General features: G+C 37.5%; 1 pseudogene; it reads left to right on the top strand.

Annotated features, from left to right (window-relative positions):
* The first annotated feature begins 20,622 nt into the window (after positions 1–20,622).
* LOC102849049 lies at positions 20,623–22,060 on the top strand (annotated as a pseudogene).
* The last annotated feature ends 743 nt before the right edge of the window (positions 22,061–22,803 follow it).

Raw genomic sequence — 22,803 nt, 5'->3', positions numbered from 1 at the left:
CCTTCCTTCCTTCCTTCCTTCCTTCCTTCCTTCCTTCCTTCCCTCCTACCTTCCTTCCTTCCTTCCTTTCCTTGTTTGCTTACAAAGTTCGTATATATTGTTTTTCACCCGGAATCTTTCCGTTTACCATTATGCAAACTTCCCTTCACCCATCAAATTGTGTGATCTTATGATTAACACCCCCTCCCTTGGATCCTTGTACTTGTTTCACAATAATGGTCTTCTACTGAGTTCACTTAGCTTAATGCTCTCCAGTCCCTCCCATGTTGTTATTGTTGTTATGTGCCGTCGAGTGGCCTGCGACTCATAGCAATCCTATGTACAACAGATCTAAACCCTGCTCTATCCCTTCCTGATCTTATTGTCTCCGATACACCTGTTCTCATTACCTCAGTGACTGAATCAATCCAGCTCATCCAGGGTCTCCCTCTCCTGTGCTGTCCCTCCACCATCCCAAGCATGACGTCCTTCTCTAAGGACTGATACTGCCTTACAACGTGTCCAAAGTATGTCAGACAAAGCTTCAGAATCCTTGCCTCCAAGGAGCAGCCTGGCTTCAACCTCTTCAGGATGAACTTGTTTGTTCTCCTAGCAGTCCATGGTATATTCAATACTCTTCTCCAGAACCAAAGCTCAAAGACATCAAGTCTCCTTCTATCATCCCTAGTCATTGACAGCTCTCTGATGCATAGCAAGTGATTGCAAAGATCATGGCCTGGATCAGGCACACCTCAGTCTCCAGACTGACATCATTGCTTTCAGTACTTTGGAGAGGTCTCTAATAGCAGACTTTCCCAATGCAGTTTGTTTTTTAATTTCCTGGCTGATGGTACCATGAGTGTTGACTGCAGAGCCAAGCAAATTGAAGCTGTCAACAATCTCAATCTCTTCACTATCCATCACGATGCTGCCAATCGGCCCAGTGGTGAGAATCTTTGTTTTCTTGACGTTGAGCTTCAATCCATATTGAAGGCTGCAATCCCTGACCTTCTGCAGCAAGTGCTTCAGGTCCTCCTTAGTTTCAGCAAGCAAGGTTGTATCATCCGCATAATGCAGATTGTTGACAAAATCATTGCTCCTGCATGCTGCATAGTATTCTATTGTGTGAATGTACCAGAATTTCTCAATCCATTCCATGGTGGTTGGGCATTTGGACTATTTCTGTGTTCTTGATATGCTAAATAACACTGCTAAAGACATTGGTGTACAAATGTCTGTGCTTCAGCCCTCAGTTTCTCAGGGTATATTACAAGTGGTGTAACAGCTGGATTATGTGGAAGTTCTATGTTCAGCTTTTTTTTTAGGGAACGTCAAACTGCCTTCCAGAGTGGTTGTACCATTTTACATTCCCACCAACAACGTATAAGAGTTTCCATCTCACCACATGTTCTCCAGCACTTATTACTTGCTGCCCTGCTAAACTTTGCCCCTCCTATTGGTGTAAGATGCTATCTCTTTGTAGTTTTGATTTGTGTTTCTCTTATTGCCAGTGATTTTGAGCATTTCTTCATATGTCTATTTGCCATCTGAATGTCCTCCTCTGTGAACAGTTTCTTCATGTCTCATACTCATTTAATTACCCATGATAATTGTTTAAGGTTGAACTGAGGTAGACTAGTTAGGATATTATTATACTATTCCATCTGATAGATGACAAAGTAGGAGCCGGACAAGAAAAAGGCAGGAAGGACAAAAAACATTATAGAACTGGATACATATAATCATGTAGATAAATAAAAGTGTGTAATGGAATAAAAGGAAGTAAGACTAAATAACTAAAATAAGAAGGTGGCTTTCCATAGACTAGTGGCAATGTGCCATGAAAGAAGACAATGATTTGCCTAATTTTTTGTGCCTGAGATTAAAAGACAACTAAGGAAATTAAAAACAAACAAAAAGATTAAGTTTGTCAATATTAGTTGAATTAAATATTTGAAGGAGTTTGGGCTGCACTTCTTATTGTTGTTAGATGCCATTGAGTTAAGCATGACCCATACAGAGCCTATAAACAAAAGAGCTGAATGCTGTTCTATCCTATGTAATCCTCCCAGTTCCTGACACGTTATAGCCCATTACAGCAGTCTCCATGTCAAACCACTTGGTTGAGGGTCTTCCTCTCCTTCTCTGACCCTTCACCTTTCCAAGCATTATGTCCCTTTCCAAGAAATAGCTCCTCCTAGCAACATGCCTGAAGTATGTAAGGTGAAGTCTCATTATCTTTACCTCCAAAGAGTACTCTGGCAGCACCATCTGCAGAATATATTTGTTTGTTCTATTGGCAATCCATGGGATATTCAGTGCTCTTCTCCAATACCACTGCTCAAAGGCATCAATTCTTCCTCTGTCATCCTTATTCACTGTACAGCTCTCAGATGAATAGCAAGTGATTGGAAAGATCATGGCTTGAGTTAGACACATCTTAGTCCTCAAACCAACATCAGTAATAACAGCCACGATAAACATGGGTGTGCATATATCTGCTTGGGTGGTGGCTATGGTTTCTTTGGGGTATATTCCCAGTAGTGGAATTGCTGAGTCAAATGGTATTTCTATTTGCAACTTTTTGGAAAAGCGCCATACTGCCTTCCATAGTTGCTGCACCATTTTACATTCCCACCAACAGTGAATAAAAGTTCTAGTTTCTCCACAACCTGTTCAGCTCTTTGAGGAAGTGCCAAACTGCCTTCTGGAATGGTTGCACCATTTTACAATCGAACTAACAATGTATAAGAGTTTCTTTCTTGCAACATCCTCTCCAAGATCATTATTACTTGCTACCCTGTTAAACTTTGCCACTCTTACTAGAGTGAGATGGTACCTCATTGTGGTTTTGATTTGCATCTCTTATTGCCAGTGATTTGTAGCATTTCTTCATGTGTTTGTTTGTCATTCAAATATCTTCCTCTGTGAAAATTCTTTCCATGTCTTTTGCCCATTTTGTAATTGGGTTATCAGTCTTTTTCTTGTGGAGGCCCAGGAGTATTCTGTAAACTTTTGTTGTAAGACTGTTGTCTGAGGTGGTATTACCAAATGTTTGTTCCCAGTCCGTAGGTTTTCTTTTCATCCTGTTGGAAAAAGGTTTTGATGTGAACAGAGATTTAATCTTTAGAAGGTCCCATGCATCAATTTTATCCTCTTTTGATTGTGCATTTCTGGTTGTATTTGGCAGTCTCTTTATACCTTGGACTGCCACTTCTAAGCTTCATCCCAGTTTGTCTTTTACAAACTTTATGGTTTGGGGCTTTACTCCCAGGTCTCTGATCCACCTTGAGTTGAATTTTGTGTATGGTGTGAGATGTGGATCCTATTTCAGCTTTCTGCATGTGGAAGTCCAGTTTTGCCAGCACCATTTGTTGAAGAGGTCATCATGTCACCATTTGATATGTTTGATTTCCTTGTCAAATATCAGTTGACCATAGATAGCTGGGGCTATTGCTGGGTTCCCAATTCCATTCCATTGTTCTATATACCTGTTTGGTCATTTTAATATAATTAGCAGTTAGTTATGGGATGGAAGCCTTTTGTTTAAACCAATGAGAACCCTCTTGTATTTAAAAATTGGGAATAAAAATGTCCATGCTAAAAAAAAAAAAGTTGGTTGGGCCCAGTGTGAAGACTGGTTTAAACCACTATTAAAGTTACACACAAAATTGTCATTTTGCTGTGTTTGGGGAGAACATTTTTGTAATTGGTACAGTACTTGTCTGTCAATTTGCTGTACTAGATAACTTGTGGGTTGCTGTGGATACTGAAAGCTATTCCAGTGGTGTGCCAAATACCACAAGGGTTACACATGGTGTGTAGGTTTTAGTAAAGCTTCCAGATTAAGATAGATTAGGAAGCAGGATTGGCTTCTTCAATTACAGACCTCTGAAAACCCTTTGAACTGTGGAGGATCACAGATAGTTTTAGTGGTAGTGATAGAGCCCAGATTGGAAGTCAGTCAAAATGAAGAAATACAATGGCAAACATCCTTTAATAATTGGAAGATAGAATAAGTAGTTTAAATGTTTGAAAACTGGAAATTGTGAAAAATGAAATGGAATGCATGATCATTGACATACTAGACATTAGTGAAATTAGACAGACTGGTTTTGGCCACTTTGAGTCAGCTAATCATATGGTATACTCTGTTGGGAATGAAAAGCAGAAGAAGAATGGTATTGCATTCAGAGTCAAAAAGTCAATTTCAAGTTCTAGCCAGAAATACAATGTTGTGAATGATAGGATATTATCATATACATACGAAGAAGGCCCGTTAATATGATTATTATTCAAATATTCAAATATGCTCCTAAATCTAGAGCTAAAAGGAAGAAATTGAAAATTTTTTATCAAATCTTGCAGTCCAAACTTGAGCAAACATGCAATTAAGATTTGTTAATGATCACTGATGACTGGAATATAAAAGTTGGAAAAAGTGAAGTAAGAATATTAGTTGGAAAATATGGGATTGATAATAGAAATAAATGAATATATATATATATTTATACTATATATTATATACCATATACTATATATATGTATCTCAAACTGTGGGGCAGGGTAGAAAATGTGCAATGATGAATGGAATGGAAATATAAGTTTTCTGTAAACTTTGATTAAAATCACAGTGAAAAAATTCTTTTTAAAAATGATATTTCCTGAATCATTCAGTATTCTGTTGGTCATCTTCATTTGTGGAGTCTTTTCGTATCTTTGGCCATTTTGTTACTGATTTATCAGTAATTTTTTTGGTGGAAGGTCTGTATTATTCTATAAACTTTCATTGTGAGACCTTTGTGATGTCATTGCCATGTTTTTCCCCCATTCTTTAGGTTTTCTTTTTATCCTATTGGAAAAAGTTTTGATAAACACAGGGATTTGATTTTTAGAAGGTTGCATTCATGGATTTTATCCTTTCTAATTGTGCAATTCTAGCTATATTTGTAAGCCTATTTATGCCATAGGATAGAGCTTCTATGTTTGCTCCCATTTTGTCTCTTAGGGTCATTGGTTTAGGGCTTTGCCCTTAGGTTTCTACTTTGAGTTAATTTTTTTTTAGGAGATTTTTTGTATGCTGTGAGATGAACACAGGCAGATGTCCAGTTTTGTCAGCACAATTTGTTGAAGTGGTTGTCATTTTCCTATAAGATGGGTTTTGATTCCTTGTCAAATATGAATTGATCATGGGTACATGAGTTAATTTCTGGGTTCTTGATTCTGTTCCATTGATCTATGTATCAGCCATTTTATTAGTACCATGCTGTTTTGGTTACAATGACTGTGAAGTAAGTTTTGAGATCAGAGTGCTATGCCTCCCAGTTCATTTTTATTTTTCTTTTTATTTCTTTTTTATGAATTAATTTTAATGAAAGTTTACAGAAACTTTGAATATCCATTCATTCATTGTTGCACTTTTTTTCCCTTGCCCAACCTTCCCCCACCTCGTTCGCTTTTCTCTTAGAAAAGTAAAAGAAAAATTCTTTCATTGTTATACAATCCCTCCCCCCCAAATCCACTCCACTATGCAGCCTTCATTCTGGACTCCTGTCATGACAATAATACCTAATCATAAATACCTTTTAAACAGGTTTCTTCTTCATCTGTTTAAATGCAGTATGTATAATTTATCCTATCTTTCTTAGTCTCACTCCAACCCTGATATAAGTCCCGTTTTACAAAAGTGGCACTTGGCAGTATTTGTCCTTTTGTGACTGAGATATTTCACTCAGCATAATGTCCTCCAGGGTTACCCATATTTCATGAGTTCTTTGTTTTTCAACGCAGCATAGTATTCCATTTTGTGAATATACCACAGCTTCTCTATCCATTTATTTGTTGATGGGCACTTAGGTTGTTTCCAACTCTTTGCTATTGCTGATAAACATGTGTTGGCATATATCCACTTGGGTGGCAGTTATGGTTTCTTTGGGGTATATTCCCAGTAGTGGAATTTCTGAGTCAAACAGTATTTCTACTTGCAATTTTTTGAGAAAGTGCCATACTGCCTTCCATAGTGGCTACACCATTTTACACTCCCACCAACAGTATATAAGGGTTCCAGTTTCTCCACAACTTTGACAGCATTTGTTGTTGTTCTGTTAAATTTTGTTATTCTTACTGGGGTGAGATGATATCTTATAATTGCTTTGATTTGCATCTCTCTTATAGCTAGGGATTTTCAATATTTCTTCATGTGTTTGTTTGACATATGAATGTCTTCTTTAGTGAAGTGTCTGTTCATATCCATGCCCATTTTTCAATTTTCAATCTTTATCTAGTTATGGTGCTCAAGTATTTTATAAATTCTAGATATCTTTTATCTGACATGTCATTACCAAGTATTTTTCCCAGTCTGTTGCTTCCCTTTTTACCCTGTTGGAGAAGTTTTGGATGTGCATAGGGATTTGATTCTTAGAAGGTCCCATACATCTATTTTATCCTCTCCTGGTTGTGGATTTTTCAGGATGCTTGAAAAGTTGTTTATGTTGTGGATTAGGACATCTGGACTCTTCCAAGTTTTCTATGATGAAGTTTATAGTCCTTGGTTTTAGTCCTAGGTCCATGATCCACTTTGAGTTGGGTTTTGTGTATGGAGTGAGGTGTGGATCTTGCTTGAGTTTTCTGGAGATAATTTTCCAATTTTGCCAGCTCCATTTATTGAAAAGGCTGTCATTTCCCCACATAACTGATTTCATCTCCTTGTCAAAAATCAGTTGACCATAGATAGATGGGCTGATTTCTGGTTTCTCAATTCTATTCAATTGATCTGTGTGTCTGTTGTTGTACCAGTACCACACTGTCTTGACCACCATGGCAGTGTAGTAGGATTTGAAATCAGGGAGTAAGATGCCTCCTACCTTGTTTCTCTTTTTAAGGAGTGCTTTGCTCATTCGGGGTGTCTTTCCATTCCAAATGAAATTGGAGATTGCCTTTTCCATCTCATTGAAGAATGGGATTGCTATTTGTATTAGGATTGCATTGAACATGTAAATTGCTTTTGGTAATATTGTCATTTTCACAATATTGAGTCTTCCTATCCAAGAGCAAGGAATATTATTCCATTTCTCTAGGTCTCTTTTTGTTTCTTGTAGTAACGTTTTGTAATTTTCTTTGAACAGATCCTTTGTGCTTCTGGTTAGATTTACTCCCAAGTATTTAATCTTGTGATTAACTAATGGGAAGGGTATTGATTTTCTTATCTCCAGTTCTGTATTTTCTTTGTCACTGTAGAGACATGAAACTGATTTTTGTATGTTGCTCTTGTATTCTGCTACTTTGCTGAATTGATCAACAATGTCCAGTAGTTTTCTTGTTGAGTCTTTAGGGTTTTCTAAGTATACTATCATATCATCTGCATGTAAAGATACTTTAACCTCCTCTTTGCCAATCTGGATACCTCTTATTTCCTTCTCTTGTCTTATTGCTATCGCTAAGACTTCCAATACAACATTGAGTAAGAGAGGTGATAGTGGACATCCTTGCCTAGTTCCTGTTCTTAAAGGGAATGCCTTTAATTAATCTCTCTCCATTGAGACCAATGTTGGTTCTCAGGTTTGCATATATAGTTTTTCCTATGTTGATGAAATTCCCCTCTAATTCTATTTCATACAGTGTTTTAATCAGGAAAGGGTGTTGGATTTTGTCACAGACCTTTTCTGCATCAATTGATAGAATCATGCGGTTCTTGTTCTCATTTTTATTTTTCAAGAGAGCTTTGCTTCTGTGGAGACTCTTTACTTTCCAAACAAACCTGCCTATTGCCTTTAAAAATGAGGTTGGTATCTTTATTGAGATTGCATTGAAGATGTAGATGCTTTTGGTACATTTTTAATTCTCACTATGTTGAGTCTTTTTATCTATGAAGAGGAAATATTTTTCCAATTAGTTAGTTCTCTTATTTTTTTTCTTGTAGTAGTGTTTTGTAGTTTTTCTTGTATACAGTTTTTTGTTTCTAATTAGGTTTCTTCGTGAGCATCTAACCTTGAGGTTGGCTATTGTAATTGCTATTTTTTTTTCTTAATTTTCATTTCTGTGTTTATTTTATTGTTTTTCATACCACTCAACACGGGAAACCTCACCCGGCCCGGACACGGACAGGATTGTCTTTCTCGATTCCGTGGGTGGAGGTGCATGGCCGTTCTTAGTTGGTGGAGCGATTTGTCTGGTTAATTCCGATAACGAACGAGACTCTGGCATGCTAACTAGTTACGCGACCCCCGAGCGGTCGGCGTCCCCCAACTTCTTAGAGGGACAAGTGGCGTCCATCCACCCGAGATTGAGCAATAACAGGTCTCAAGATAATAGTTTTGTTCTTGCAGACTTGCTTAAATTCAGCCTGAATTTGAGCTAGTACATAATGGTATGTTCCGCAGTTGGCTCCTGTCCTGGAGTTGACTGCTGATACTGAACTTCTCTAATGATTCTTTCCACACATGTCGTCAATATGATTTGTATGCAATCCATCAAGCAAGGTCCATTTATAAAGTAACTTTTTCTTTGTTTTTCTTCTAGCTGCTTTCAGAAGTCTCTCTTTGTCTTCAATTTTGGAGAATTTGATAATGATTTGATCTTGGTACTTTTATTTTAACAACGACATGCATAAACATCCATCTAAGGGAGCTCTGGTGGCCTAGTGGTAAGAAGCTTTATTGTCATCCAGCTAAAGTTTTAATCTATCTATTTTATTTGAGGCTGTTTCTTGGGTGTATCTTTTCTCATTTTACTTGTTACCAGGAAAATTTTATTCTAGCTTCTCTTCTACAGTTTTCTCAGTGTATTTGTTTATTTTTTTTCTGGTTCTGGAATTCCGATTACTCAGGAAATAAGCAAAGTAATATCAATTATTCAGCAACAAGACTAAATACTTAGAAACAAATATAACTAGAGATACAAAAGATAGACATAAAGAAAATTATAAAACATTACTATAAGAAACTAAAAGAGACTGAGAAAAAACTGAAAAACATAGTATGTTCATTGGTGTTATTGCTGTTGTTGTGTGCTGTGGAGTTGGAACTGATTTATAGTAGTCGACCATTCAGTGGGTTTTCAAAGGCTGCAAAGAACATTAACCCAAATCAGTGCACTTTCATTCTCCTATGAAGTACCTGATAGATTAAAACTTTAGCTGGATGACAGTGAAGCTTTTTACCACTAGGCAACCAGAGCTCCCTTAGTAGATAGGAAGTTCAAGGATGTTAATGCATGTTGTTGTTGTTGTTAGGTGCTGTCGAGTAGAGTAGGACCCAAATCAACCCTATGAGTAACAGATTTGAACCCTGTCCTATCCTGTGTCACCCTTACAATCGCTGACACACTCACACTCATTGCTGTAATCACTGTGTCAATCCATCTGAGGATCTTCATCTTCACTATCTCTCCACGTTTCAAAGCATGATGTTCTTCTCCATTTCTCTTGGCAACATGCCCATGGGAAATAAAACTTTATCATCTTTGTCTCCAAGGAACATTCCAGCTGCAACTTCTCCAAGATATATGTGTTTGTTCTTTTGGCAGTCCATGGGATATTCAGTACTCATTTCCAACTTCTCAGTTCAAAGGCATCAGTCTTCTTCTGCCATCCTTATTCATTTTTCCACTCTCAGATGCATAGAAAATTACTGAAAAAACCATTACCTGAATCAGTGCACTTTAATCCTTAAACTGACATTGCTCCTTCATAATTTGTAAAGGTCCTTGGCTGCAGACTTTCACAGTGTGATGTGTCTCCTAATATCCTGAATTCTGGTACCAAGTGCATTGATTGTTAATATAAGTAAGATGAAATTGTTGGCAGTTTCAATCTTTACTCAATCTATCATGATGTTTCTTATCATTCCAGTGGTAAGGATTTTTGTTTTCTTGACATTCAGCTACAATCCATATTGAAGGCTGAAATGTTTAACTTTCTGCAATAACAAAGAAAACATGGAGAAGAAAAAGAATAATCAATACCATTTACAATAGTCAACCACAAATTGAGATACTTAGAAATAAACCTAACTGGGGATACAAAAGAGTTATGCATCATTGAAAAGCAATAAACAACAAAAAAAAAAAGAAAAGCAATAAACTTACAAAACAGTACACAACACGGATGAGTATGGAAGATATTATGCTGAGTGACATATCTCAGTCAATATAGGACAAATACTATATAAGACCGATGTTATAAAAATAGAATGGTTACTACAGCAGAGGGAAGGGATTGTGAAGACAGTAGGAAAACAATGAATACATAATTCCTGTAGTAGGAGAGGTGAAGGGAAGGCCATTCTGAAATTAATAGATGATCAGATATTATGTGTATTGTAATTAACAATCAAATAATCAATAATAATCAAATGTCCAAGATACAGTACTTTCAATTGCTTTATATGACTGTGAAAGTTGGATAATGAATGGAGAAGACTAAAGAAATATTGGTGATTTTTTTTAATTGTACTGTTGGAAAATGCTATTGAATATACTGTGGGCAACTGAGAAAACAAACAAGGCTGTCTTGGAAGAAGTATGTTTACTTCTGTGGTGACAATGATGGTGAATCTTCATCTCATATACTATGGGCACGCTATCAACAGGAATCACTTCTTAGAACAGGACACCATGCTTGTAAAAATAGAGAGCCAGTGAAGGAAATGCCCAAATAGTTTACACTCAGCTCTCAAGTAAATAAAAAAACACCCTCCATAATCCAACTGCTCCAAGCTGGAGACTCACTCTCAGGCAGGACCCAACTGACTTTTAAATACAAAGGCTCACTCACCAGGTTCTTGCTTAAACAAGAGGTTCCAAGCCCACAGCTGATTGTTAATGAAATTAGAAATGCCAATCAGCTTACCCTTGATGGTTAACAAAATAAAAAATGCCCAAACAGTTTACACCCGACTTTCAAGTAAATAAAAAAACACTTAATCTCCAAATTCTTAGATATCCTCTGGGAATCCCAGAGCACACGATTTATGTTTATGCAGAACCTTTATCTGGACCAGGAGGCTGTTGTGCAAACCAAGCAGTAGAGCACTGCATGGTTTGAAATTGGAAATGGAGGGTGCCAGGGTTGTATTCTCTATCCATATCTATTCCACCTGTGTGCTGAAGAAATTATCCAAGAAATTGGACTCTATGAGGAGGAATGTGGCATCAGGATTGGAGGGAGACTCATAACTAACCTGTGTTATGCAGATGACATAATCGTACTTGCTGAAAATGAGGAGGACTTGAAACACTTGTTGCAGAAGATCAAGGAATGCAGCCTCCAGTATGGATTGCATTTCAATGTCAAGAAACAAAGATTCTTGCCATTGGACCTACAGGCAGAATCATGATGGATGGAGAGGAGATTGAAACTGTCAACAGCTTCATCTTGCTTAAATCCACAATTAACACCCTTGGTACCAACAGTTTAAGAAATAAGGAGACACACTGCACTGGTAAAATCTGCAGTTAGAGACCTCTCCAAATTATAAGGACTAAGGTATATCTGATTCAGGCCATAGTCCTTCTGATTACTTGCTATGTATCTGTGAGCTGGAAAATGAATAAGGATTACAGGAAAAGAATTGACACCTTTGAGTTGTGGTGTTTGAGAAGAGCACTGAACCTTCTATGGACAGCCAAGAGAACAAACAGCTATGTCTTGGAAAGTTTGCAGCTGGGATGTTCTTTGGGCACAAGAATGATGAGGCTTTATCTCACATATTTTGGGCATGCTACTAGGAGGTGCTATTCCTTGGAGTAGGACATAATGCTAGGAGGTGTGGAGGGTCAGCAAAGTAGAGGAAGACCCTCAATCAGGTGGACTGATATGGTGACTGCTGAAATGGGCTCTTGTGTGTCAGGAAGAATGGAGGATGGTGCAGGATTCAGATCTTTTGTTCATAGGGTTTCTATGAGTAGTACTTTACTTGATGAGACCTAACACAACAACAACAATAATAATAATAATAACAACAACAACAATTAACAATATCAACCGGGATATACACTATGATTAAATGGGACAAAAGAGAAGAAAAGGAGAAGGTGAAAGTAATAAACAGAGAGCTAGCTGAAGGGAAAAGCAATTCACTAAAAGGGTTTGCTTCTTATTGTTGTTGCTGCCAATTGGAATATGACTTATAGTGACTCTATGAACAACAGATTTGAACCCTGTCCTACCCTGCACCATCATTATCCCCTGCACACTTGAGTCTATTGCCACAGTCACTGTATCAATCCATCTCATTGATATGAGATTCTTATAATTTCTTCTCAGTTCTTCTCTTTCGTTGACTCTCTACCTTTCCAAGCATGATGCCCCTTTCTCAGGTATAGCCTCTCCTAACACCATGCCCAAAGTATATGAGAAGAAGCTTTGCCATCTTTGCCTCTAAGAAGCACTCTGGTAGCACTTTCTTAAAAATATATGTTTATTATTTTGGCAGCCAATGAGATATTCAGTACTCTTCTTCAACACTATAACTCACAGACATCAGTTCTTCTGTCATCTTTATTCATTGTCCAGCATTGTAAAAAGTTAATTATATCAATCAATGGTAATTACCACCTATGAATTATTATCTTAATAAGTGAATGTGATATGCAAACTTTCACTTAAATAAAATAGATTAAAAATAAAGACTCAGGAATTAATGGAACACCAATTGACTTGTTTCAACAAACAGATACTCGCTAGTCTTTGCCAAGAAATTTGGAAGACAGTTAATCCAGCTGACTGGAAGAGATCCATATTTGTTGTTCTTATCTGATGCTGAGTCACTTGCAACTCATAGCAACCCTATGTAGAAGAACCCTAAATGCTGCTCTATCTTGTGCCAAACTTATTGTCTCTGAAACACCCACCCCAATCACTGAATCAATCCATACTATCAAGAGTCTTCTTCTCTTGCACCATCCCTCCACCCTCCAAAGCATGATGTCCCTCTCCAACCAAGGGCTGGTCTTCCCTTGCAACATGCCAAAGAATGTCTGACAAAGCTTCGGAATCTTTGCCTCCAAGGAGCAGCCTGGTTTAACCGTTTCCAGGTTGGACTTGATTCTTCTCCTAGCAGTTCATGGTACATTCAATATTCTTCACCCCAGCTCATAGGTATCAATTTTTCTTCTATCACCCCTAGCCATTGTCCAGCTTTCTGACACATAGCAAGCAATTGCAGACTATACCCTGCATCTTGGAAGCAGGAGTGGTATCCACTTCCTAAACAACATGCGTCTAGAAACTCTATCAAGTTTGAAAAATGTTGAGACTTGTAGAGGGGTTTCAGGCATTTTGTTCATAGGCTCACTATGAATAATGTTCAATTTGAAGGCAATAAACAACAACAACCCAGCCTGAATCAGGCACACATTAGTCTCCAGACTGACATCATTGCTTTTCAGTACTCTGGCACAGTCTCTGACAGCAGACTTTCCCAATGCAATTCATCTTTTCATTTCCTCACTGCTGGTACCCAAAGTGTTGATTCTGTAGCCAAACAAACTGAGGTTGTTAACAATCTTAATCTCTTCCCCATCTATTTTGATGCTGCCAGTGACCCAATGGTGAGAATCTTTTTTTTCTTGATGTTGAGTTTCAATCCATATTGAAGGCTGTATTCCTTGACCTTCTGCAGCAAATGCTTCAGGTCCTCCTTGGTTTCAGCAATCAGGGTTGTTACATCTGCGTATCATATACTGTTGATCAGTCTTCCTCCAATCCTGATGCCACATTCCTCCTTAGGGAGCCCAGCCTCCTGGGTGATCTATTCTGCATATAGCGCAGCAGGTCAGAGAGTCACCTTGGCTTCATACAGTGCAGATTTGCCCACTTTCCCAGAAGTCTGGCAGGTCAAGGTCAAAGTGCTTAAGGTTCATATTTATTCTCATTCAAAAAAGATCCAATAGCATGAGGAAATTATCTAACTATATCATTAATAATACATACAAGTAAAATCTTGGTGACAATTATGCAAAACCATTAACAAGAAATGTTCAGAAATTCAAGCTGGATTCAGAAGAGGATATGGCATGGGGGATAGCACTCTTGATGTCAGATGAATCCTGGCTGAAAGTAGAGAATATAAAAAATATGTTCATGTTTTATTGATGATACAAAGTCTTTTGACTATGTGGGTTATAACAAACAATAGCTAACACTGGAAAGACTGGAAATCCTCGAACATTTAAATGTGTTCATGTGAAATTTATACTAAGACCCAGAAGCTGTGGTTGTTTGTACAGAACAAAGGAATTCTGCATGGTTTAAAATAATGAAAATAGTACATCAAAGTTGTATCCTTTCTCCACACCTATTCCATTTGTATGCTGAGCAACTAATTTGAGAAGCTGGACTATATGAAAAATAATGTGACAACAGGATTGGAGGTAGACTCATCAGCATCCTGCCTTATGAAGATGACCCAACCTTGTTTGTAGAAAATGAAGAGAGCTTGAATTACTTGCTGCAGAAGACCAAAGACTGCAGCTTTTCCTATGGATTATTGAGAAAATAAGAATCCTTAGCACTGGACCAATGTGCAACATCATGATAAATGAGAAAAGATTGAAATTGTCAACTATTTCATTTTGCTTCGATCCACAATACACACTTATGGTAACAGCAGTCAAGAAATTTTTAAAAGTGTTACACTTGGAAAATATGCTATGAAGGACTCTTCCAAAGTGCTAAATAACAAGGATATCAGTTTAAAGACTAAGGTATACCTGATCTAAGCTGTTGTCTTTCCAATTACTTGCTATGCATCTGAAAGTTGGACAATAAATAAACATGGCAGAAAAAACCCAATAACAACCAATGTCTTTAAGTTGTGGTATTCTAGAAGAGTACTGAATATCCTATGGACTGCCAAAAGAACAAATAAATCTGTCTTAGAAGACTTGCAACCAGAGCTCTCCTTAGAGGCAAAGGTGATGAAACTTTATCTCATATAATTTGTACATGTTTTCAAGAGATGCCATTCCTTTTAAAAAGGCATCATGTTGGGAAATCTAGAAGGACAGAGAAAGAGAAGACCCTCAATACAGTGGATTGACACAGTGATTGTAAAAATTATTTTAGGCATATCAGAGATGGTGAGGACTGTGTAGGATAGGACAAGATTCAGATCTGTTGTTCATAGAATTTTTGTGAGTTGTAATCAGTTAGGTGGAACCTCATGATAGCAACAACTGGTCTGAAGGTTTCCTTCCAGTGTTTCTTTTATGGATTCCTTTTTCTCATTTTCTAGGATTATTCTGAGATTGTTGTTGTTGACTGTGATCAAGCTGAGCATGAGTCATAGTGACCCTGTGGAAAAAAGTATTGAAGCCTTCCTATAACTATCATCATTTATCAAAGTTCAAAGCGTTTCCAGAGGCAGGTTGTTTAGGAAGTAGATATCACTCCTTCTTCCAAATTCTGAGATTAAACATACTTTGTATTTTTAGCTGTTTTTTAAACTTAAAAATACATATTTATAATTTATTTGAAAAATTAATATTTTATGAAAATATGGGCTTAGCCACTCAAGGCACTAGGCTAAATTACAGCAAATATACATTTGAAAATCAGTAAGGGAACTCTGGTGGCCAAGTGGCAAGAAGCTGTGCTGCAATCCTGAAGTCATGCAGTTCAAATCCACCAGATGCTCTACCTGAGAAGGAGGGGCAATCGCCTCCTGTGCCTGTCGGATCTGACTCAATGGTACGCAATAAGGTAAAAAAGAAAGAAGGAAAAAAAGCTGTCTCCATAATGTGCAACAATGAATGAATGGAAATCCAAGTTCTCTATTAACTTTCATTAACATCTCAATTAAAAAAAATCAATATCTCTTGCTAGTCATTGATGTTCCCATAGATAAGAAATTCTAATTAAAATTCCAACTTCTCCTTTTAGATATAATTATAAATATATGTGTGTGTGTATGAATATGAGACATTTTATATGTATTATAGAATTTGAGATTAAGTGAACTGATCTGTTTTCATTTTGGTGTTAAATGTAAGATTTTCTTTATTGTAAGTCAAGATGAAAAGAATACTGAGCACTGAATAAAAAAAATGCATACTGCCTTTACTTGCATCAAAATTTGAAGTTGTTTTTTTTGTTCCTTTATTTTTGGTTATAGGGTTACCATTGTAATGATTTTTCTTCTTCCCCCCATCCTGCTCCTGACCTTAGAGCTACTTCAAACATTAAAGATGATATTCTGAATAAAACTGTATTTGTATAAATTCACACTTAACAAAACTGGAGTTATTAAAAAAGAACACTGTAAAAAAGATACTGTAAACATTTTTATATCAGATTTTCATTAACAACACATTTTCATGCCTTAAGAGTGTTTGTGGGATAAAATAGAAAAGCATATAATTGGTATTCCTAACAATCCACTCACAAGGACAAATTTCTATTGATGAGAAACATTCTACCAAAACTAAGTGCAGTACTCTATAAATTATGAAAAGTTTGTTTCCATGTGCATTTCCTTAACAGTATCTGATTGGATTGCTGTTCTGAACCTCCTAATGCATTTTCTCTTCAATTAGTAATAGCTTTCTAACCTTAATGTACAGTCAGTTTGAGTCATATTCCTGAATGCTCAACCTCTTTTTGGTCTGGTAGTTCAATTCCTTTAACTCATATAGCTCACATTTTCTATTTCCTTTTATCTGAAGAAAACACTATATAACCAAAAGATTCGGCAGCAATTTATAATGATAATGAATGAAATTTCTATGTATAGTATATCAGCAAGATAAAAAAAGATTTTGTTCTACTCTGAAATTTATTTTTCATTCACTTTTACTTAGAAAGTTTTATTGATCGCTGTATGCTGAGCAAATAATTTGAAGAATACTCATCAATAACCTGTATTTTGCAAATGACATAATCTTGCTTGCAGTAAGTAAAGAAGACTTAAAGCCCTTATTGCATAGGATCAAAAGCTATAACTTTCAATATGAGTTACATCTCAATATTAATGAAACAAAATCCTCAGATCTCTACTAATAGACAATATCATGATAGATGGAGTAAAGATTGATGTTGTCAGCAATTTCCTTGTACTTGGATCTGTATCAACAGTCACAGTAGCAGCAAAGAAAGTAAAATTGCCAAATCTGCTGTCAGGGACTTCTCCAAAGTTCTAAAGAACAAATATGTAAGTTTGAAGACTGAAGTATGTCTGACACATGCCATGGAACTTTCAATTACTTCCTATACACCCTAAACTTGTATAATGAATAAGAAATACCAAAGAAGAACTGATGCCTTTGAATTGTAGTATTGGCAAAAAGTATTGAATATATCATTCTTTGGCTGTCAAAGGCACAGATTACCACTGTGGAAGGTAGTATGGCACTTTCTCAAAAAGTTGGAAATAAAAATACCATTTGATCTAGCAATTTGACTACTGGGAATATATCCTAAAGAAACCAGAACTGCCACCCAAGCTGATATACGCACACCCATGATTATTGCGGCTTTGTTCATAATTGCAAAGAGCTGGAAACAACAAGTGCCAATCAACAAATGAATGGGTAGGGAAATTGTGGTATATTCACACAATGGAATACTACACAGCATTAAAAACAAGGAACTCATGGAATATACAAAATGGTTAACCCTGGAGGACATTATTTTGAGTGAAATATCTCAATCACGAAAGGACAAACACTGCCATAAAGCTATTATTATAAAACAGGACTGATATCAGGTTTGAGGGGAAACTAAGAAAAGAACAGATTAAAAAAATGTACTCTGCATTGAAACAGATGAGGGAGAGAGCTGTTTAAAAGGGATACATGAGTAGGTATCATTTGCATGACAAGAGTCCAGAATAAGAGCTACATAGTAAAGTGGACTGGGAGGGATTGTATAACAACGAAAGAATTTTATTTTTTCTTCTCCAAGAAAAATGTGAACTGGGGGTAAGGAGTGGGCAAGAAGGAAAATGTACAACAATGAATGAATGGAAATCCAAATTCTCTATAATCCTTCATTAAAATATCAATTTAAAAAAACCAAATTAATCTATCTCGATGTGCAACTAAAGTGCTCCTTAAAGGCAAGTACAGTAAAAATTCATCACACTTAATATAGGCATGTTGTCAGAAGGAGCCAGGCCTTGGGGACAGACATCACGCTGGGAAAGGTAGAGAGAGGGTCAGTGAAAGAAAGGAGGATCCTCAATAAGATGGATTAACATAGTGACTACCACAATGGACTTGACAGAGATTGTGAGGATGATGCAGGATATGGCAAAGTTCAGATCTATTGTTTGTAGGCTTGCTATGAATTGTAGTGGACTTGATGGCAACAGAGCTTCAACAGAGCTACCAGACTAAAATGGACTAGAAAGAAAGGTCTGATGTTCTATTTCTGAAAATCATTCAATGAAAAAAAATTGGATCAGAATGTTCTCATCCACGGCTAGTCAAAGGGATGGTGCAGAACTAGACAGCATTTGTTCTATATAAATGGACTTGCTGTGAATTTGGGACAGGGGTTGCTGAGTCCACAGCAATTAACTACCACCACACAGATGATTCTGTTCCACCGGCAATAAGAAAGGCTAGAGATCAACATCCATACTAGTTAGTTTCTCAGAAGATTGGGATCCCCAACTAAGAGAGAGAATGATATCCTTGTACTAAGTCACCACCATCACCTTTTCTACCACTGGAACACTAAAGAGTATGCAGATCAACACTCAGGGTGACTAATGTCCCATTGCCTCTGTGGGTTTTTCTATTCCAATGAAGCATATATTATAATACTACAGCAAGGATGTGAACAGAACTAGTAACCTGGAAATAAAGCGGATGTTGTGAGAAAGTGTTTGCAGTTTATGTGACTTTCAAGTTACTTCAGCCTTGATTGCAAAGAGGAATGAAAAAGGAAAAGGAAAATAATTTTCTGAGAACATTGTTGTTGTTGTTATGTGCCGTCGAGTCGATTGCAACTCGTAGGGACCCTATGTACAACAGCCCTAAACCATGCTCTATTTTGTGCCAATCACATTGCCTCTGACACACCCATCCCGATTACCCCAGTCACCGAGTCAATCGACCTCATGGAGGGTCTTCCCCTCCTGCGCTGTTCCTCTACCCTACCAAGCATGATATCCCTCTTCAAGGACCTGTCTCTCCTTACAAAATGTCCAAAGTATGTCAGACAGAGCCCGAGAATCCTTGCCTCCAAGGAGTAGTCTGGTTTAACCCTCTCCAGGATGAATCTGTTTTCTTGGCACTCCATGGAACATTCAATACTCTTCTCCAGCACCACAGCTCAAAGGCATCAATTCTCCTTCTATCCTCCCTAGTCATTGTCCAACTCTCTGATGCATAACAAGTGATTGCAAAGACCATGGCCTCTATCCGACACACCTTAGTCTCCAGAGAGACACCATTGCTCTTGAGTACTTTAGAGAGGTCCATAACCGCAGACTTTCCCATCGCAATACTTTTTTTATTTCCTGACTGCTGGTGCCAAGAGTGTTGAACGTGGAGCTGAGCAAACTGAAGCTGTGAACAATCTCAATTTCTTCACCATCTATCCTGATGCTACTGATTGGTCCAGTGGTGAGAATCTTTGTCTTCTTGACATTGAGCCTCAGTCCATACTGAAGGCTGCAGTCCTTGACCCTCTGCAGTAAGTGCATGAGGTCCTCCTCAGTTTCAGCGAGCAGGGTTGTGTCATCTGCATAACGCAGATTGTTGATAGATCTTCCACCAATCCTAACGCCACGCTTCTCCTCATAGAGCCCAGCCTCTCAGATAATCTGCTCTTCATACAGGTTGAAAAGGTATGGAGTGTATGTATGTGTGTAAAAAACCCTGAGAACATTAGCTGTCTAAATTTTAGCAAATGTATTTGTATTATGGGAAATTCTTTGAAAAACTGAGAGTTATGAGATCTAAAATATTTCCCTTTTATTCTCAGCATAAATCACCCAATTTACATAGTTATTTATACTTAGATTTCTGAAAATGAGTGATAGCCATCCCATTGTGGTTGGACAGTTCTAGAAGAATGATTTTATAACCTCACCTTCAACTCATTTTATATGTTTCTTTCCTAAGTTTGCTCAGATCTCATCATGATGCTTCTCAATAATTAATAGTAATAAAAAAAATCAACATCAAGTGATCTTTTGAAACATCTCTTAAATAACACCACCTCCTTTTCCTAAGGCCTTCACTTTCTCCCTATTACTCTGAGATAAAATTCCATGGACTACCTTTTAAAGACATTTATCAAGTGGCTTTACTGTGTTCCCCTTCCTCACTTGCTATGGCTCTAGATGGCCTGCTGGCTTTGTTCTTTCAAGAAGTTTCTTTGCAATCTTTGCTTATACTTTGTATTGTCATGTAATTACTTTCTCTCCTGTCCATGTTTGGTTAAGTAATTGTCCCCCAAAAGTTATGTCTATGTCTTCATGCCTAGAAACTATGACTCTGGGTTTCTTTGGGAAAAGGATCTTTACTGATATAATAAAGTTAAAGAAGTTGAGATGATATCAGGGATTACCTAGATGGGTTCACATTTAGTGACAAACGTCCTTATAAGAAACAAGGGAAGAGAGGATTTCACTGCCTTGCGCCACCAAAGCCCAACAGACGTGCATTCCCGTACCTTCCTCATCCAAATCTGGTATGGCTACTCACAAGGATCAGCTGATTCAGAATCTTCTTAAGGAAGAACAGACCCCCCAGAATAAGATTACAGTTGTTAGTGTTGTTGCTGTTGGCACAGTGTGTGCCATCAGTATTTTAATGAAGGACTTGGCAGATGAACGTGCACTTGTTGATGTCATGGAAGACAAATTAAAGGGAGAGATGATGGATCTCCAACAAGGCAGCCTTTTCCTTAGAACACCAAAAATTGTGTCTGGTAAAGACTGCAATAATGCAACTGCATATTCCAAGCTGGTTATTATCACAGCGGGAGCACATCAGCAGGAGGAGAAAAGCCATTTCAATTTGGTCCAGCCTAATGTGAAAATATTTTTTTTTCATCAAGAATTTAATTTTATTTGGATTCCCTTTCATCACCCATGGACACAACCACCAGGAAGCCAAATGTCATGTTCCATTGAGCAGATCTGCTGGCAGGGACCTCTTTGATGTGCCAGAGAGCAAGCAGTTCACTTTAACAATGAAGACACATCAGGCTTAAGCCATAGTCCATTCACTTGATTTGTATGCACATGAAAGTTAGACAATGCATAAGGAGGAGCCAAGAAAATCTGCTGTGTTCCAATTGTGTTGGTGAGGAATATGGAACATAACCATGGATGCAAAAAGAACAAGCACATCTGTCCTGAAGGAAGAGCAGCCAGAACATTCCTTGGAAATGAGCATGGTGAGCCTTTGCGTCATACACTGCAGACATATCATCAGAAGGGGCCAGTCTCTGGAGAAAGCTGACCTGCTTGGAAGAGAAAATCTTTAAATTCGTCATTCCTAATGTTGTAAAGTATAGCCCAAACTGCAAGCTGCTTGTTTCTAATCCAGTGGATATCCTTACCTCTGTGGCTTGGAAGATCAGTGGCTTTCCCCAAAGCCGTGTTATTGGAAGTAGATGCAATCTGGATTCAACAAGTTTCCGTTACCTAATAGGGGAGAGGCTGGGAGTTCATGCATTGAGCTGTCATGGCTGGGTCTTTGGAGAGCATGGAGACTCTAGTGTGCCTGTATGGAGTGGAGTGAATGTGGCTGGTGTCTCTCTGAAAAATCTGCTTGCTGAATTAGATACTGATTCAGATAAGGAACAGTGGAAAGAGGCTCACAAAGAGGTGGTTGACAGTGCCTATGAGGTGATCAAACTGAAAGGCTATACCTCCTGAGCCATTGTACTGTATGTGGCTGATCTGGCAGAAAGTATAATGAAGAATATTAGGTGGGTACATCCAATTTCCACCATGATTAAGGTTTTTTTTCTGGAATTAAAGATGGGGTCTTCCTTAGTGTTCCTTGCATCTTGAGGCAGAATGGAATCTCAGATCTTGTGAAGGTGACTCCTGAGGAAGAGGCCCATTTGAAGAAGAGTGCAGATACACTTTGGAGAATCCATAAAGAGTTGCAGTTTTAAAGTCTTCTGTTGTACCATTTCACTGTCTAGGCTATAAAAGGATTTTAGTTGGGGGTTGTGCATGTAGTCCTTTTATCTAGTCTGTGATTAAAGCAGTAAAGTACGACATAGGAAAAACATTCAATGTCCTGATGGTGGTACTTACCTTGTGTAGTTCTAAACTGTTTCGTATAAAAGAATTCCACCACGTCTCAGATGCCACTGCCAATGTTGCAAATGCTGCAGCTGCCCTTCAAACGAGAATGTTTACTGTGTTAAATAACTTTGGCATAGTATAAGATCTTTTTTTAGTCACATTTTGTGCTTTAATGTACACATCCAATATTACATGTCTTGTACATTATTGTTCTAAAGGATCTTATTTTGTGTATTATATTTATTAGTGTAATATGTAATGCAACTCTGATACTGTGATGTAAAATATAAAGATCCACATATAAGCATTACAACAGTATCATAACAACTAAAACACCAAATAAATCACAAACAGTGACAATTCTGAATTTATTATTTTACAATATAAAGACACACATTAAAAAAAAAAGAAACAAGGGATGAGAAGACAAAAACTTTAAGAAATACAAGGTCATGTGAAGATGGAGGCAGAAATTGGAACAATGTGGTCACACATGTCTAGGAACACTCGGAACTATTAGAAGTTGGACAAGGCAAAGATTCTCCCTTCGAACATCCAGAGGCAATAAAACATAATTCATGAGAATGATTACATGAAACACAATGTG

Source organism: Elephantulus edwardii, unplaced genomic scaffold, assembly GCF_000299155.1.
Source record: "Elephantulus edwardii isolate Elephantulus edwardi_28Jun2011 unplaced genomic scaffold, EleEdw1.0 scaffold00276, whole genome shotgun sequence".
Classification (NCBI taxonomy): Eukaryota; Metazoa; Chordata; class Mammalia; order Macroscelidea; family Macroscelididae; genus Elephantulus; species Elephantulus edwardii.
This window is presented reverse-complemented; position numbering and strand designations above follow the sequence as displayed.